This window comes from Quercus lobata, chromosome 3 (assembly GCF_001633185.2).
Source record: "Quercus lobata isolate SW786 chromosome 3, ValleyOak3.0 Primary Assembly, whole genome shotgun sequence".
NCBI lineage: Eukaryota > Viridiplantae > Streptophyta > Magnoliopsida > Fagales > Fagaceae > Quercus > Quercus lobata.
This window is the reverse complement of record NC_044906.1, coordinates 72683931-72704847: the sequence shown is the minus strand read 5'-3', so window position 1 is coordinate 72704847 and position 20917 is coordinate 72683931.

Below are 20917 nucleotides of genomic sequence, written 5' to 3'. Positions count from 1 at the left end.
AAAAAAAAATTAAATCCCATCTTTAAATGTAAATCTTTTACTTCTATCAATTCCTGCTATGATATTGTAGCTAGAAATTTATTCTAGATTTGGTTGTTGTATTAGTGTTTTTGACCTTGTGGAGTTTTTCTTCAATTGGTTTTTGTGGAGGCGGTCATAGATATTTTAAAGACAATGTTGAAGCTAGGATTAGATTACAAGGATGAAGTCCTGGGAGAAGAGGTGGATACTAAATAAACCATAATTTCAAAATTAATAAGTAGAGCATAATTGGATGCATTTTGCTTGTATTGGCATATTTGGAATTACTTTGGGATTATGTGCATGTTGTTCATTTGTTTGGCCTCTAATTTGGTTTTAAGATCATTTTTGAATGCATTTGGAGCCTATTGGCATATTTGGATATAACTTGAACTTGGGTCTTTTGGTTTGGCTTAGTTTTGATTTGTTATTTGAAACATTTGTGGCTTGAGAGAAGTCTCTACAAGGTGGACAAGAATTTGATTAAAATTGGTGATCTAAAAATTTCTCCATTGTGGAGAATGGTTGTAGAGTTTGGCAAAATTTATAATTTTTGTCTTTGAATTAAGGAGAAATTATTTAATAAACTTGTCTAAAAGATTGTATGGCGAAGATTTGTTAGATTTTGCGTTATATTCATATTTTGAATATTTGGGGTTTGCAATTTGAGATAACCAATAGGGGCTTTGATGAAGGTGACAAAGGATTTTTTGCTTTTCAGGTTTGATTGAATTCAAGTAAAGTTGGAGTTTTGTCAAATTTTGGCTTGACCATTCATGCGTGGCTTTAGTTTCACTTTGGTTTCCTCTTGATTAAATATATATCTGATGCTCTTTTATTTGGTTTGTGTGGCTAGTCTAACAATTTGGGTGTAGCAGAAATTGTACAGGAGTTGAGTGGCAAAATGCAAGTGTGAGAGACCTCTTTGAAGAGGGCTGTGTGAAGGAGGCCGTGCAGCAATTTTAGAGAAGCGAAAACTTCTCCTTGTTTTAGGCGCAGTCTCGAGCTTTGAATTCAGCCCTATGCTTTGTATTGAGAGAGAGTGCTTGTGTTAGGTTCTAAATATTTAGCATAAATGTTTAGATTCTAAATTTGTGTATGTTGGCAAATCGAGAACAAAAACATGTCTACTTTAGGTGTTAGACATTGTTCAAGATTATTCAAGTCAAGATTCAAGAACAGTTAAGTTGCAGAAAGAAGAGTGCAGATTCTTTGGAGCTTGACTGATCGAAAGTCATTTTCTGCGGATTTTAAATCAGGCCCAAAGCCTGTGAAAATGTTTAGGGTTTCAGTTCAACATTATAAGGTATAAAAGGAAAACTCTAACTATGTTTTAGAAGCTCTTGGAAGTCTTGTGAGTTACTCCTGTAAGATCTGAGAGGTTTCTGTAATCTTCTAATTCAATAAGCATCTACCAGAACGAGATCTACAATCAAGAACTGGTGGAAACAAGTTTCTGCATAAAGATCAACTATTGAAGGTGATCTAAAACTTTTGATTGGGTTCTCAAAGTCATAAACGGGGGTGTTTGTGTGCTGCAGATTCAAGATAGAAGAGTCTATGGATTCATAGTTGGACGTGGTTGTGTGAGTAAGTTCTACATGAGGTAGTTTTAGATTTTAGGGAGAAAGCTATTGTAAACTTTCATTCTATCATAGTGAATTTCTTTACCTTGAGGATAGTTAGGATAAATCCTCCTCAGGTTTTTTACCTTGAAACTATTGGTTTCATTGGTTTTCCTGGGTTATCATATTACTGTCTTCTTTACTTTTCCGCACTTAATAATATGATTGCATGAGTTTAACCTAGATTTGGAAAATCAATCTAGGTAACTACTTGGTTAATTAATTAGGTTAACGAAACTGATTTATAGGGGTCTAAACAAACAAACAAGTGGTATAAGAGCAGGTTCACTCTAATTAGATTAATGTCCTGAGTGAGATCCTTGATCCCTGCTATCATGGATAATTTTAAATGTCTTACTACTTTTGGCTGTGATAATTTGAATAAAAAAGACACTTACGACAACTCAAGTTTTTGTATAAAGTTTTGAAAAGAATTTATACTACAATTTTACCTTTTATTTAATAGTTTTTTTTTTTTAAATGGTTATTGGTATACCTTTGAATTATGGTTTTGCTTTTAAATAAGAATGATAATAACTTTGAATTTTTTTTAAAATAATTTATAGCTGTAGAAATATTAATGTTGTAAAGGCTTAGTAAAAAATTGAAAAAGGTTCCCAAAAAACATCCATAAGTTCCACACAATATTACTATTGACACTGGTTATAATTTATACAAATAACAATTTTATAATGTTTTACTGTACATAAGGATATGCACAAGAACTATCATTTGAATGCATATTAGGTGCCAAAAGTCTTATATCTCAACTAGCTTGCACTTCCTAATTGAGTGTCATAGATAATTTTCATAATAAAAGGATTTGGACATTATAAAAAAAATGTTCCTATATATCAGCAATTCCACAAATATATAATCTTCTTAAAATGTTTGGTACATGCAACTTAATGAAATTATAAAGCTAGAAAAATAGAGGGATAATAAAAAATTAATTAAAAAAAAATCCTAATCCACTTAAACCATTTCATGCCTTGGAGAAGTTTTATGGGGTAGCACCCATTTTTGGCACCAAGCATTCTGGCATATATCAGTCAAGTAGGAGGTTCCATTGATGGAACAATAGCAGAGGTGGCACTATGTAATCATTTCTCAACTGGATCATTTTGTAGTCTTTTTTAGACTTAGATTGAAACTTGAAAGTGGAAGATGTTATGTTTCCATTAGCATTTGCTTTCAAAATCTTATTTTGAACAAAATATCGTATCCCTGAAATGAAAAATATTTATTTAAAAAAACAAATGAAAAATATCAGAAAGATTTTTTCATAGTCATGGAGAAAGATTTGAAGCGTTTGGGGACCAAATCTTATATCCCTCATTTGCAGACCATGGGCAAACTAATGGGCCGGGTGTGACTAAATCATGTACGGATCAAAGCCCACTCCATGACTGCTTAATTAAAGACTAAACCGCCAAAGGGGCCCAAATCCAATTGACTCAGGTTTCTGCTATGATCGAACAGGTTGAACCCTATTCTCCCTATGGACCCAATCGGATTATCTCAGCAACACAGACTGCATTCTTTCCTTCCAGTTCCAGATACACTCATCCCGTGTAATGCTTTAATCGCTCTTAAAAAATCCTACGTTGTCACAGGACCCATTATCACTGCTAATGTTGTTTGTAATTGCTAGATTTCTTAAGTTCATATCATAGAATCCTTATCAATCCTACTTTGCTTTGCGAAATCAAGTTTCCTATACAGAAAAGCAAATTGATTATTAAAAGAAAAATCCATTTTCACTACAAAACTTACTTCATTATATAGATTTAAAAAGACCCATTAGTTAATAAAACAAAATTAAACCTCTAATTTCCATGTCAAAAAGAAAACCAATTTTGTTAATTTCGACCAAATTTCCAAATCATATCGTATTCCAACCGCAATTAGATAATTCCAACCACACAAAGCCAATCAATAACCCAAAAAAAAAAAAGATGACATTTTTAACCCAAAAAAAGGGTCCTTTGGACCAGGTGAGCCAAGAGACAATATCATTGCTGAATTTGTGTACAACCATGGAGTTATTCTGTAGCACCATTTGGAGTCCCCACCAGTGAGAGAGGACTAGGAATATCCCTTCCCTCAATATTGACAGACCCTCTGCTGACAAAGCTCTTCAAGGATCACCACGTAAATCCAATGGAGACTCTCTCAGCCAAAAACCCTAAACCTCAGCTTTCAGTTTGATTAGAATCATTCAGACTTGGCAAACAATCGGTTGGTCAGGTCAAGTCAATTATGATGTGAACCTCAATCGACACGCTTTAAGACCCAAAAAAAATATTGGAATACTTGCCCAAGAAAACTAAAATTCAGATTTTTGATAGAAACCCTGACCTAACATTTATAATCGAAATGCGAACCAAAGGTATAAGTGTAACACCTTGACCCAATGATTATAATTGAATCATGAAGCAAAGGTATAAAGTTTGAACGCCACAAGGAAGAATCCCTGATAAGTTCACAGTTCTTGAAGAACCAAAAGAAGAGCAAAGCCTCACCTTTTCTGATTTTTATTCAATCATTCCCCTATTACAATGAGTGCATGCTATATATAAGACATGACTAAAAATAGAAAATATAAAAAATGTACTAAATAATAAAACCCTAAATAAAAGTTGATTTGGTTTGAAATTAGTAGATCCAAAATAGGAAAAATAGCTAAAAACGTTGTAAATAATAAAAGTCCTAAATTAAGGTAGATTTGGTTTGAAATTATAAGCTCTAGAATAGAAAAAATGTCTATTAACTGATATGAAGCTGAAAAGTCAATCATCCATTAATCCACACCATAAATCACGCCCAATCAAACCAAATTAGCCCTCAATAGCTTAAATTAAATTTATTACACCTTCATCTTCCTTTGGGCCAAGCTTGGGATGTCCTACGCTAGAATCAACCCAAATCTCTTGAATCAGCCCATTAAGTGCTTCTTTGATCTTCTTGGATCTTGCTCTAGTAATAGGCCTAACTGGAACATGCAATGGATCCTTGAATGCTTGTTGATTCTTATCAAATTAGGTTGCAAGTAAAAAGGAATTGAGTTAAAAATGGTCAATTTAAACAGGTTCGAGCCAATTGGGTTGTTGGAGTGTTAGTCAGGCCAACCGGTATTTTCACATAAAAAAAAAAAAATTTAAATAACCATTTTTAGGGAGAATGAATTAAATCAATAAAGGAAAGGAATTTTACCTAATACCATTTGTATTTTTTTTTTTTTTTGATTAAGTACTTAATTATTATTATATTATTTGTGTTATTATTATACATGTAAAGGAAAAAAAAAAACAAACAAACAAAAAAAAAATATAAAGTTTTAAATATCCTTCCAACTCTAATAGTTTTGAGCATTATTAAAACTAGTGTGTAGCCTCGGGCATATGCACGGGTACAATTAAAAATTTTAGAAGATGTTTAAATTATACATGGTATTAGTTTACACTTTTTTTTAAACCATACATTTCCAAAATATGTAATAATTTATCATTTATATATATATATATACATTGTTAGGACATTTGTGGAACATGTTATGAACATATGTCATTTAGAATTGGCTTATCCTTTGACAAAATGCACTTTACTTGTATTTGGGTAGATCTAGGATGTGTTTAATACTTCAAGGAATAAGAATTCAAGTCCAAATATTAAAGCCGTGCAAATCTGTCCAAGAATCAAGTGAAGAAGTATTGTTCATTAAAGCTCGACAGATAGCTCGACAGCTATATATATCGAGAATTACGAAAATCAGTTTTTCAGATCTGTTTTTCACTCATATCCAAGCCATGTGTTTTGGTTTTCTTTTCTCATAACCCTAGACATATATAAGGATTATTTTAAGAGCCGTCTCACTTGATGCAAAGGTTTTATTCATGCATATTGTGACCAAAGACAATTTGCCCTAGTTCATCTTTCTCTTGAAGAAGCTGCTGTGTTTGTACGCCGTAGAGTTTTGTAACCAAGGAGCTTCTTGATCTTCATCGTCTAGATGAACTAAAAAACTTTGCAGCCAACATCCTTCTCAAGTTGGTGTGTTAGTCACGTACTTGGATCTGTGCATCAATTGGTTAGTCATGCACTGGGAGCCGTGTATTGAAAGGAGAAATTGTCACTACATTACAAGTGCAATTGTGTATTGGGATAAGGGTTCAACTGTAAGTTGGTATAAGGTACTGAGATTTCTTTACTTATAATTGCTTGTTTTGATAATAGTGGATTCTCGGGAGTGGTGACCTTAAATTCACCTGGTGGGGTTTTTGTCTCGAAGGTTTTTCCCATTCGTAAACAAATCACAGTGTCAAATTTATTTTCTGCTGCATTTAGTTATTTGGTGATTTGTTTGTGCTACCACGTGTATTGCATATTAATTGACTAAATTAATTCACTTGGCTAATTAATTGGTTAATTTACCTAAGAGATCAATACATTATTGGCCTATCAAGTGGTATCAGAGCGGACACACTGTGATTAGGGTTAATATTTGCTGTGTGATTCATTGACCCCTGTTTGTCATGGATAGAGGAAAATCTTTAATTATACCTCCTTTGTTTGATGGCACTAGCTATGTATACTGGAAAGTACGCGTGAGAGCTTTCTTGCAGTCTTTAGATGAAAAAGTGTGGCAAGCTGTGGAGATTTGTTGGACTAAACCAAAAGAAGCGCCGGTTGATTGGGATGATGCAAAGATCAAAGAGGCTAACTTCAACAGCAGAGCTTTGAATGCCCTATTCAGTGCGGTCACAAATGAGGAGTTTAAGAAGATATCTTTCACTGAAACTGCAAATGAAGCATGGACCATCCTCTAGACAACCTATGGAGGACCAAGGATGTTAAGGATTCAAAGTTTCAGAGGCTTACCACAAGATTTGAAGAGATTAAGATGGAGGAGGATGAGTCATTCGATGAGTTCTATGCCAAGCTCAAGGACCTAGTATGTGATGTCAGTGGCTTGAACTTATCCTAATCCTAGCTTGTTTTGGAGTGGCGTATAAGACTTGATGTCCTATTTCAAGTGCAACTATAATTCCTAATTGTTTTAGGACTCTTAAATTGATTCCCAACTGGCTTAGATATCCAAATCCAACTTGGAATCTGTTATTGTACACCACAGCTCAACATTAATTAGCCAATATAGTGGTATCCTACAACAACTCTAATACACAAGCAATGATCACCTAGCCGACTAACTCTATGTATAAATAGGACATAGGTGTTGCGGCAATTGAATAGAAAAGAGTGAAAATAGAGTGTGTGGGTGTGAGAAAAAGATGCTCTCCTTTGTTTGGTTCTTTGATATTTGTGGGTTGCAATTTGGAATAGTGAGAGAGGTTTGTTGCTGCTTGGTTCTACAATTTGGTGATTTGCTCTCTCTTGGTACATTGCAACTTTTGGATTTGTTTTGTGGCTCTCTCTTTGGTTTGTGCACCATTCGCATTTGGTATTTGGTATTTGTGAACCTTTGGTTTTGTATTTGTGAGAGAGAGTTATTTGGGTGTATTTGGGATTTGGGTTTGTGAGAGTGCCTCTACACCAATTTATATTATCCCAAATTTGTTATAGTGAAATTTGTTTGTTGTCGCCCGTGGATGTAGGCTATTGCCGAACCACGTAATTCCTGGTGTTTTGTGTCTATTTTCCATTTGGATTAATTTTCTTCGTTCCTATTGATTAGTTTGGAGATCTTTTTCAAGCCTAAAATATTTTCACAATCAATCTTGGTGATTTGAGCTTCCATTATTTTACAACATAGTAAACTCTGCAAAACAATGTGTGTTTTGTATACATTGGTACTTGTGTACCTTGAATGACCATTGAAACAAAGTTTTCTAAACTTTATATCTTTTGTAGCTTAAATGAACATCTCTATGCACAACTAAGCAAGTGAGCTTTGTGACTCGTGTTTATGATGAGTAAGATTAGGTAATCTTTTGTACTTAACACTCGTATCACTCTTTTTGACGGGAAGGACTAGAAAATCCTAAGAGAAAGGCATAAATAACAATCTCACCACTATTACCTGCCAATCATGAAATGACATTTGTATGCTCCGACATAGCAAAAGTGCAATGTCAATGACATCTGTATACTTTGGCATAGCAAAAGTGCAATGTCAAAAGCTTAACATAATTGTGTATTTCTTTTCTCTCTCTTATATGCTCATGCATGATATACTTAAAAGAAAAATATGCAAAGAAAAATAAAAGCAAAAAGAATCAAAATGTTTTATATATGATTGCAAGTGTGTCTCTAGGAGATGTGAGAGTTATAGGATGTACCTCGAAGGTGATAGTCACCATCAAGCAGTTATGATTGTGTGTGAGTTAAATACACATCCCAAACACCTACATGACAATGGTAGCAGCCTCTTAGATTTTTCTCTTTCCTTCTCTTACAAATGTTTTGTCAATCTCAGGTATTTTATTTTAGTAATGGTGAAATAGTACATTTATTTAATAATCCACAACATTATTGTGTCTCTTTATCTCTCCCCAAGGCCTTATCTGGTTAGTTATATTAATCCTTAATATTTTTTCTTTAGTTTTTAATATAACCTACCTACTATCCTCAAAACACACATTCTGTAGACCAAAAAATAATAAGTTCTAGGAGGCTTGCATGTAAAACACATGTAACAGTTCCTTAATTTTGCACCATTTCAAAAATTAAGTATCTAGGAACACAAAGTTATATTTAGAGTAAAGTCCTCGTAATGCGTTCAACAACTACAACAATAGATTTTCTTATATATTGTGAAATATAGTAATGTAATACTTACAATTGACTAATTTATCCAAAGGAGAAAAAAAGTAACTACACCAAAAATAACAATAATAATAAAAAGGCGAAAAGCACATTTTAGTCCCTACATTTTTAGGCGATTCCCATTTTAGTCCCTACATTTTATTTTTACCGCTTCTAGTCACTGTCCTTAAAAACGTTTCTCATTTTTGTCCCTGCCGTTACATCAGAGACAGAAAATGCACACGTGGTAAACGGCAGAATTCAAAAATATTAAAAAAAAATTATTTTATTTTAAAATAAAATAAAATTTTAGTTATTAATAATTTTAAAATAAAAATATTAAAAATTTTAGTTAAAAATATTTGTTCTTCATGTTCTTCCCTAAGAACATGATTGCCCAGAAATTTAAGAATTTCTTCTCTTTTTATTTCATTTTCTTAGCATCCAAACAAGCAAAAACATATACAAAATCATGATCAAACTCAGATACTCTAACACAATCAACTAACAACGATCTGAAAAAAAGAAAAGAAAAAAAGGAAGAACAACTGACAATGCCATCAGCCAAATGCATATCAATATTGCTCAACGAAAAAAAAAATTTAGCTTCCAAAATCCACACCATAAACCCTCAAATCACTTCACACTAAACCATGAACAAAAAATTCCAGAAACCCAATTCATTTGAATGACACAAGCCTCCTTCTATATCACCCACCCACCAAACTCAAAAACCCAATTTCCTTTTGGTTTACTGACATTTCCTGAGCTTTCTCGGCAACCAAACACCCAATAATGAACATAAAGAAAAATGAAAGAAGACCCACAAAAGAAAATTTGAAGGGGAATTTGATGAAAGCTTGAGAACCTTGAAGAATTTGCCGAAGCAGTGATGGATATGAAATCTCTTCCATGCCATTGAATCTTCTTCTTTTGCCGTTGTTGCTCTTGTTGTTGTTTGTGAAGAGGGAATTGTTGAAGATTCGTAAGGGAGCAAGTGGTAGCGAAACGATGGGTCGTTTTCGACCTCTGCTCTAAGTTCATCCCATTCGAAGTCCTTGGAGAAGTACTCTGCCTCTGCTGCCTCCATTTTTTTTCTACTTCTCCCCTTGTTTTTCACAAAGCAACCCCTTTTTATATTCTCATTAAGTTAGTATTATTTAGTTTAAAATTTTATTTTTCCAAAAATATAAATTAAGGACAACTGTTTGAAATTTTTTTTTGGATAGTTGTTAGTTGATTGTGCCATAGTATCTAAGTTTGATCATAGTTTTGTATATGTTTTTGCTTGTTTGGATGATAAGAAAATGAAATAAAAGAGAAAAAAATCTTGAATTTATGGGCAATCATGTTCTTGGGGGAAGAACATGAAGAACAAATATTTTTAACTAAAATTTTTAATATTTTTATTTTAAAATTATTAATAACTAAAATTTTATTTTATTTTAAAATAAAATAAAATATTTTTGATATTTTTTAATTCTGCCGTTTGCCACGTGTGCATTTTCCGTCTTTGATGTAACGGTAGGGACAAAAATGAGAAGCGTTTTTCAGGATAAGGACTAAAAGCGGTAAAAATAAAATGTAGGGACTAAAATAGGAATCACCTGAAAATGTAGGGACTAAAATGTGCTTTTCACCTAATAAAAATAGTAAGTAAGATGTTGCAATTGGGCCTTGGCTCAAGTGGTAGAGGGATGACTGATGAGATATCAGGTAGTACTTAGCTACAAATCTTGCTTAACAAACATATGTTGAGATGATGACCACTATTTTCCTTCCAACATTAGGTTTTTAGTTCCAAGCTACCACTTAGGATTCAAAGCAAATTCAAATTAGTAAATTACAAAATGCTTGACATGGGTTGAATAAGTTAGCTACAAAAGCTGGGACACCTGCAAGCATGTACGCCACACACACATATTGGTACAAACATATCTATTTATGAAATGTTCACATGTGAAGTCATTTAATCTTACCCATAGAAGATTGAAAGAAGCAATAAAAGATATTTCAAGATATACATTACACTATTAGCTTACTGCATTAACAAAACACATGATCTCCAAATTGCAAACAACACAAACTCCCAGGTCCAGCAACACATGAAATGCCCCCAACAAATTGGAAACTTTATATAGATGCAGCATCAAGGTAAAGAGTAGCATCTTCAATGTGCTCTGATATCCAAAGACAAAGGTGAATAAATAATATTAGAATAGATCAACTAAATGTTGGACAAAAGTAATCACATGTCAAGTGAATACCATCATTAAATTCAAAGCAATTGCAATATTGAACTCTACTTAGTGCCTCTCAAAGGCAAATACAAAGTAGGAACTTAAAAGTAGAAACGCATTCAAATACATGCATATTAAGAAAAAAGGAAACTACTTTTCAGCTAGACAAAAGCTATGTCAGTGATCAGGAAACTATCATTAGACTTGTGCTTATGCCTCTAGTAATAATGTGCCCAATAAGGATATCAAATTAAACACACATAGAGAACAATAAAGGCATCATCACTCTGGGATAAAATTTGTTAAGTTACAACTTATAAGGCATCAACTATTTCACAACCTTCACCAAATTCATTTTGGTCTTCAACTTTGTGGTGTCTTCAACTTGAAGCATATAAATTCATTTAGGTGATTTATAATTGGTCCTTGTCGCAAAAGACTAATCACTGTAGCCTAGGTGTCTCCTCTACTTTCCAAAGAAAATAACAAATGGACACTAAGAACTAAGAAGGCATCATCACAAACCTCTAACATATGCTTGTTAGATTTAAATCAGACTACATATATCCCAACTCTTTTTACAAAAATATTTTACATAGGCAATTCAAAGAACTATTTAAAAACTTGAGACCAAGAATAAAATAGCTTTCACCTAACGCTATACATAAAACGGGTTGACAAAATATTGCAAATCAATTTTCATATTGGTTATCTCTAAAACAAGGAACATGAATTGGTGTGTATCTTGCTTTTTAGACATTGAGCTTGAGTCCAAGCTAATGAGTGTCTATATAATCAGCTAAAGGGGGAAAGACCTTAGCTTTTCTAACTTGCCCATGCTTGCTCCTACTTTTTCACATAAAAGTACATTACATACCAGATCTTGTATATACTATCGGAAGAAATAAAAATGTCCACATAATAGACCTGCAAAATGGAAATTTTACAAAGTTAGATTCTACAAAAAGAAGAAAACATTCAAGTATTTTATCAAACAATTTTCGTGCATGTAATAAAAAGTTTGTTAGTTAAGTCCACCCTAGCAGCAACAATTTTTTTTTGAGATAAGGGGTTGATTTGCAGAGAGACAAACAAATTAAACTTTATAGAATAGAAAATAATCAAACCTTGAATTAGCAGGTGAAATCAATGTGACCAAAACATGCTCCAATTGAGTTAGGGAAAATAGCTGTGAGAAGGAGATAAAACGCTCCAGGCAGAATGGCATCGAATGAGTAAAATGCTTTGAGTGTGATATATAATTGGCTGAAAGGATAAGGGAAAGTGGCTGGATTGAAGGCCAAAAGACCAAATATTGAAATCTCTTAATGCTTCTTTGCATTTATCACTTCAAATAATCAATGAATTTGGACTGGAACTCAAAGAAGTCGAAGAGTGCTGTCTAAGGGCAAGGTCATTGCTTTCATTATACTTGGGGGAGACTAAGTTGGTGTGCACAATCAAATTGCAATTGTGCTCTTGGTGGTTATTCTCTAGTCATGCATGGATATCTTTTGTGATTTAAGTTGTGAATTACCTAATAGGAATGTGAGTTTCTAATCTTGCAGATCACCTATCACAAAACTTAACTACATTGACTTGCTAAACAAAATTACAAACAACCATACAACTGTAATTTTCTTTTGGTCTTCATATAATAACTTCGGAATATTGTTTATCATATTTTACAACAAAAAAGGCATTGAATGAGGTAAATAACATAATGACATATTACCCAATATTGTGGCTTCTTCAGTTTACTAAAGACATATTACCCAATATTGTGGCTTCTTCAGTTTGTGAATCCCTCTATTTATAAGCTTTTGCTATGGTGCTACTGTAACACCCCAACCCAATTGCATAATTAATTTTATGGGTTATATGCTTGTTATTATCTTAATTACTTTTAAGCGCATGAAGCTTTGATATTGTGATATTATAAAACATATATACTCTTTTAATGTTGAAGAAATAAGTTTTATTAAGGTAAGGATATATATGCAAAGTTATATTATTCTTTGGGCCTTTCTAAAAATATAAGCTTATAAGGGGTGAAAAGTATAATTGCCAAAAGTTGAAAAAGTGGGATTGTGATATTTTTCTCTTAACATTACACGTATCCCACCCCAAAAGTCTACTTCTCTTATCTTCTTGGCTGCATCAGATCAGACAGCTCCTTTTCTTCTTTCTCTCTTCCTTTTTCTTTGTTCTTGTTTTTTCTTCTCTCTTTGCTCTTACACGGCAGCCCTCCCTCTCTCACCAAAACATTATATCCCTCCCTAAAGAAGAAATTAAAAGGGTTAACACTAAAGTTTAAGCTTCAAAGTTTGTGAGTAAGTAATCAAAACTTCATTTGATTTTGGGTATGTTGATAGAGTAATTGTTTTGTTTATTTTCCCTTCTTTATCCTCTGTTATGATTTTAGAAGCTGAACTTGTGATTCTGTTTTAATAATTTGAAAGTTTGATGATATTGTGGTCTATTGAATGCTTATTAGGGTATATAAATATGTATTGTATAGGTATAAAAATACCCAAATGAAATGAAGGCCAATTGCTATTTGTTGATGATTTTAGTAAGAACATCCACTGAAGCTGTCACTGTGACAAATTTGGTGTTTACAACAAGAAAAATATGTATTAAATCATATTCTGTGAATTAGGATGCTAGGAGTAGTTTTTATGAATTCTAAGACACACATGGTTGTTATAGAAGTGGTCTCACAGAATTTGGATGAGTAGAAAAATAATGGTTCAATTTCTAAGTTGCATGAAATTCTGTCAAGACAGATTTGAGCATGCTGCCTTGTACGATTTTTAATAAATCATGGTTTTATTCTTTGACTCCGAAATTTTTATGGTATTTACTAGACATACAGGGGAGTAGCTTTGTAAAATTTCATGACATTTAGATATATTTGAATAGCCCATTCGTATTTTACAAATGGGGCTTTTGCTGTTGAAATGAGCAGTAATTAGTGTAGGATGGATTTAATTTTGAAGCTAGGGTGAATGTTTTGAGTTATAATTTAATATACTCATCTTTTGGTATGTTTGAATCATATATAAATTTTATGCCTTGGTTTCTCTATGGTTTGGGTACATAATGTGTTTGATGATTGTATCATGTGCTTTGGGGAACCTTGTGTGATGGGAAGTAAGGATTTTCATGAGTTTGAGAGTTAGTTTGTGATTGAGGTATAAGTTTATATACTTAGGAAGAGTTTGTCAGTAATAAGTTTTGGTTTTCATTTAGGTGGCGAGAACGAGAACACGGATACTTGAGCTCCTTTTGTACAACTCTCTCGCGTCTTTTGTTTTCAGATAAGGGATTTGTGACATGTGCTTTTGATAAGTATAAGCATTGTTAGAAGAGTATCATGCCTTCAAGCTTTTAATTAGAGTTATTACCTATAAGCATGATTTAAGTAAAATATGTGTTCGTGAGTTGTTCAATCTCATATACATGATAATTTTAGCCTATGAAGCACGAGTGCATTTCGGGACTCGGGTGCGGGTGCGGGTGCGGGACTCGGCAATTTTTGGAAAAGGTGGGTGCGGGTGCGGCGGGACTCGGCGATTAAAAAAATATTAAAAATATTTTTAATATATTACTAAGCATGCTTTTTTATATAATAATAATAATAGAAAACTCATATAATAATAATAATATTAATAATAGTATAGAAATAATAATAATAAAATAAATAGATAATAATAAGTAAAAAAAAAAAAAAAAAGGAAAAATGTGGCTCTCACGTTTGGTCAGAGAGGCACAAAAAACAAAGAAGAGTTTTAAGTGTTGTACTTATCAAAAAGAGAAACAGAAGTTATAGAACACTTCCAAAAAAAAAAAAAAAAAACAAAGAACAACTCAGTCCACCGGCGACAGAGAAAAACAGACGATGCAAAGAAGAACATGAAGAAGCAAAGATACAATTTCAGTCCACCGGCGACAGTGGCGTATCAATATCCAGTCCAGTCCAATCCACTGGTATTTTCGGTTTAAGTTTTTGTTTTTTTCCTTACCGGCCGATTTCCTTTTTCCGGCCGAAACACACCGATATTTGGCCGATACGATCTAATTCGGCCCGAATCGGCTCGAATCCGTCCGGTTCGGTGCAAATTGGCACACGTCGAAGTCGAATCGGCGCGAGTCAGGAAATCCACGTGGCACGACGCGGCACAAACGCGCGGTCTGTGGCGTCCCTCTTGCATCGCCGCGTCGGACACGGGTGTGCTGGGTCCGGAGCCTCGTTCGTGCATCCCAGATTTTAGCATATTGATGCTATTATTTATATCATGAACACAATATTTAAGAATGAAGTGGATATGCTACTGTTGTGAAACATTTATGTAAAAACAAAGTTATCAAAAAAATATAGTTTTCAGTTATTCCATTGTTATGATCTGAACTCAGCCAGTAGGGGTTATAGTACTGGTATTTCCATGGAGATTCTGATTGGCCATTAAAAGTGGGACTAGCTCCGCTGTACCCGCCCTTGTTGGTAACAGCCAACTTGTGGAGGATGTTAACTTATCCCCATGGTTGAAAATATGTATTATGATATGATTCCAGAATTACCTAGCATTGTGGGGAATGCTGGATGCCTGGCACTCTGTGCTGGAAGCCTTCCAAGGTTGTGGCAGACTTACAATTGGATTGACTAATATGTATTATAAATAAGCTATTAAGCTATTTGGAAATTATAAGAAAAGTATGATGATAAGTCTGATGAGAAGTTTATGATAAAGTGTTTTATTGTCTATTCAAAGATAAAATTATTGAATTATATTTAAGTTCCTTAATATGTCCTTTTATTATTATATGAAAGAAAAATGAAGTATTTTTATCTGAAAGTTCATAAATTATGTTAGGTTCTAAAGACTTAGGATTTATGTATTTAGAACTCTAATTTATATTGTTGGCAAACCGTGATCAAAATAATGTGTTTAGAAGTGTTTAAGTTTAGCTCAAATTTGTGCATCTATGTAAAGTTGGAATCGAGTTAAAGCAGGAAAGGATTATGCCTTTCGGCCTGGCTCGATTGATCGAAGCTCGGGCAGAATGTTTTTCTGCAAATTTTTCCAACTCAGCCCTAAGTGTTTTTAAAATGTTTTTAGGGTTTTTTATTTGTCCTAAGTATAAAAGACAAATCCTAGCCATGTTTTAGTATTGCTCATAATTGCGGTTTGTGTAAATCTCTTGTGAAATCTAGAAGAGCTTTCCTTTACACAAACTTAGGGTTTTCAAGGAGAAGATTTATCTACACCTTGATGATCAATTCAGTTGCTGCCATTGAAGCTTAAAGAAAACACAAGCGAGTGTGCTTGTATCTGGTGGTGAATCCAAGAAAGAAGGAGTCCGTGGATTCGGAGTTTGCACGTGGTCGTGTCAGTAAGTTCTACTAGTTGGTAGCAATAAGAAGTCAAGCGTGGGAGCTTGTAAGTCTTATTGTATGAACTTTGATTTTTTCAAGATAGTGGATTCAAGTTTACCTTGAAGATAGCTAGGTCAAATCCTCCCCAGGTTTTTACCGGTTTGGATTCCTGGGTGATTATATCTTGTGTTATTTATTTTTCGCTACTTTGGTTGATTTGATCTTTGTTATTGTGATAACCTAGACTTGTCAATTTGGACTAAGTAACAACTTGGCTAATTACCTAGGTTAAATCAATTGTTTTAAGGGGTCTAAAAACCATCAAGTTATTTTAAGAACAACGTGAATAGTATGAAGGCTATTTTATTAAAGCTGGCATATCCATAAAATATTTGATTTACATGCATTCTTATTAAAGGCCCATGGAGCTTAAAACCTTACTGGGTTTCGCAGCTCACCCTATTATATTTCAATGCACAGGTTCTTCCTGGAAGCAGCGAGAGTGTTAGAGGTGGCAAGGATTTCGTGTTTCTCGTTTGTTAGAATGTATAGTTAGTTTTTTTTATTTTTTTATTTTTATTTTTTATTTTTATTTATTTATTTTTTTTTTTTTTTGTATAGTAGTTTAGCTCTTGAGCACAGATGTAATTCGATACCATAGTTTAGCTAAACGTTTAGCTATGTAATATTTACACGAATACCTTAAGTTTCAGCCAAGTGGTAATTTTCCAAGTTCAAAGGAAATGAAATTTCAAGGTTTCCATCATTTTGTATATTGTGGCTTTTATGCAAGAAAATAAGCAGGAATTCAAGAAACAAATTCTTGATAAGCACCTTTAGTTTAGGTTGGTTCGTGTTAGTATTAAGGTAAACTTGATATTAACATGCCGGTCATGCTCTAAATCCTGAAGTACAGGATTGGGTCGTGACAGCTACCCATCATAAATCTCTTCCAAGATAGACCTTAAAAGTATAAGAAGATTAAGAAAACTAACACAAATAACTTCATATATTACACTATAATTTAGGTAAATCATATACTTCTATCATTCACAAATTTAGAAGAAAAAAATCTCAATTGAGTTAAGTACCATATAAAGCCTTAAATTTACTAAATTTTCTCACGTGACTACATGACAGATTCTCTACTTACTCCTCAACTTACTGAAAGTCTGAAATTTCATGGTATTTAAATATCAAAATGAATCCACAATTAGCAAAGTAATTAACAAACGTAATTGAAATTTGAAACAAACAAAAAAACAAAACTTTAGAACTGGTTGCAATTCCATTTACTATTGTTTAATTTTTTTTTTTACTCAGTACAAAACAGATTCCTAACTAACTTTCAAGAAGAAAAAAAAAAAAAAAAAAAAAAAACATTATAAACACCAAAACCAAAGCTTAGGAATCTCTTAGAAAATTAATCTTTGCCACAACCTAAAAATTAATCAACTTTGTACAAAGAACATTATACTTACAAATTTCACAATTTGTACTCATTAAAACCAAACATCAAAAACAACAAAATCAAGACTTAAAAGTCTTTTTTTTTTTAAATACCAACTAAAATCTACAAAGTAATAAACTTAGTATAAAGAAAGTTATACTATCAGATTTCAAAATCCCACAATTTCACTCACCCTTACCAAAAAAAAAGAAAAAAAAAAAGAGAAAAAGGTAAAAAAAGGTAAGAGGCCATTAAAAGTTTAAAACTGAGGTAGGATTTTCATATTGTGAAGGGTTTTCCTTGATTTTAACAAACAAAAAGGGTTATGAATCCAAATTCCTAAATTGACAGCATACCATAATGGAAAAGAAATTAGTACCTTTGCTTTGATTAGATTAGAGACTCTAGATTGTAGAAATATTCCACTTCATTTCTACAGAAAAAGAATTTGAATGATTTAAATCCAAAAGAGAAGAATTCAAACAAACCGATTACCAAAATAATTTTTTGAAAATAGTCACATATCATAATTCTGATTTTCTTAACCCTTCTTGTTGGAACGAAAATCCAACTACAATTGTAAAAGTTGAAAACATATAACAAAACTAATTTAACTTTATGTTTGGGGAAAAAAAGTCAGAGAAAGAATAGTAACCCATAAAAATTCAAAGGGAACTCTTTTTAGTCGGCTTCATACTCCTACTTCTTTGTTTGGAAAAATCAGAAATCAAAAAGGTCGGTTTAGCGTAACTGGAAACAAAGATTTGTTGAGGGGAACCGGCCCTTCTTTCTTGATCAGAATCTTTGGAAACAAAGATTGAAGCGGATCGAACAAAATCTGTCATAGAACTAATCTAAAATAGATAAAAATTGAATAGAAACTTGTTAAAAATTAGTCATATGCAATAGAAAATTTTAAGAACTTAAAACAATTATTTTTTCCTATAATTTTAACCTAACATGAAATCAAAACATGCATAAAAGGAAATAAGAATAAGACATGAAGAAACAATAATTGTAGTAAGTATATGACCAATTGACAATCAAAATCAAATTAAAGAAATCAAACTTCTTCAATCTCCCTCTCGCTCTCTAATGGAAGGAGATGTCTATTTTTTTTGTCCTCTAAATGGTATTTTAGAGTGTATTTTAGAGGGAAAAAGGTAAAAAAGGAAGACAGGTCTTGAATCAAAATCAATTCCATTAAATACCCAAACCTAAGACTATATCAACTCAAACGTTTAAAGCAATATTTAAAAAAAAAAAAATTACCAATAAAGGTTTCTGGTGGTCTAACCAAAAGATGTTAGATTTCTCTTGTTACCAACACTCTTTCCGAATAGCGAACTCACGTTCTCTCTTATTTCTCTGTCTTTGCCCTCTCCAAACCTAAATCATATATAACCCCAAATTTCAAAAATTCAAATCAAAACCTAATGTAACCCATATACCTAAATAAAAATCAATCCAACCAAATTTCTCAAAACTAATTCATATTTCATACCCAGATCTAAGGAAAAAAAAAAAAAAACCTTACCAGTGGTAGTTCTCTCTATGTTTGTATCTCAACTCCTACGTGCATTACCGGTGCCAATTCTGGTGGTATAAGTTTGGCAAGGAAACGAATGATGGCGGGAAAATGATGGTAATGGCTACCCATATGAACACTGTCTCCTTCTCATCTCTGTATCATAAGTTTTTTTTTTTTTTTTTTTTTTTCTCTCCTTCTCTATCTTTGTATCGCAAGCGTAACAGTATTTTAACCGGGTTTATTTTTTTTATATACTGAGAAAAACGGTGTTAAGATGGTGAAACATTATAATTTATCGCTTTTTAACTTATACGTGGCAGAATTTTATCTTTCATGTTAATAACTCATAGTTTGTATCAAAAAAAAAAAAAAAAAAACTTATAGTCAAAAAGCTTTTAATTAAAAATTTACAACTTGAAAGAAAGATAGATTCTAAGGAGCACCAAAAAGTATATATTTTAAATTTACACACTTCAGATTCAGAATTCACAAATGATATGAATTTTTTTGACCTTTTCTTTTACATTAGCTTTTTTGTGCAGGTTAGACTTAGTGTTAGTAACTTAGTCTTATAATTTAACTTAGCTTTAGACATATAGTAATATAGACGTGTAGTTGTAGATGCTTTTTCCTTTTGTATTTGTTTTCCTTTTAATTAATTTTTTTTAATAAATGGGGGTATACCATTGCCACTAGCGGCTACTAAATAGCTAGATAGTGCAAGTGGAGTGCTTTGTGCTTTTATGTCTATGTACCTAGCACCTTGGCATATAGTCTAAATATTTTGTATAAAAAAAAGTTAACCAAAAAAAAAAAAAGGTTGAGTCATAGGTTAGTAGGGTCGAGTTAGGTTGGCCAACAAAAAAACAGGCAGGTCATGGGTTGGCCTATTTTTTATTTAGGGAAAAAAAATTCGGGTTCAGATAGGGTTAAAAAATTTGGATTCGTATAGGATTAGAAAATTTCAGCCCGTTTTGCCATGTATAAGTTTGGTATTCACCATTCAATAACACAAAAAAGAAACAAAAAAAAAAAAATGTCGAATAAAATAAAATTCACACATATGGTTGGAAAAAGTTTCTTGGAAACTCTTCAAACTTTGCTAATGTTTTTTTTATTAAATGTGAATTTTGAAAATATAACTGTTGGATTGCATATTCTCATTGTATCCTAGATACTTGAAAATTTTCAAGAAGATTAAAAATCAATAACTATGTCATCAATCAAATATTTAAATTTCAAGTTTTATGATATAAAATTGTGCGTAAAAAATAAGTTTATTAATCAAATAGTAAATAAAATCCGATTTGAATGAAATTTTACTAACGTATTAAGAATATAAGGTATATGAAATCCTACGGTTAGGTTTTCAAAATTCACATCCCATGAAAATATTTAGAAGAAGTTTGAAGGGTTTTTCTTCAAAATAGTTTGGAGAGAAACTTTGTCTCATATGGTTATTAGTAGTTAAAAAGGTGACATGAATTTAGATAAAAATCAATAAAGAGTAAAAACTTATCAATTCAACAGTTGTAAAAAAAAAATTAGAGGATTAGATCAACAATTAGTGGATCAGATAAAGAATTATAAGATTTTTTTTACTAAATAGATCATAATAGTATTAACTAATCACAAATACATTTATTACAAAATAGCTCAAGTTTATCAAAAGTGAGCAAAGGTTCCACCATAGACAGTGGTTCATTCAAAATATAGAAGTCTATTAATTGTACGGTGCCAATTTTAGCTTAACTATTGGCACATCTATTTGCTTCTTTGAATGTATGAGTCATGGTAGAGTTAAGGAAAGCCCTTAGCAGGTTCCTACAGTCAGATAAGAAGGGTTCCAACATAAGGTTAATAGTTGATGGACTCGTAAACATATGAACAAGAACTTCAGCATCC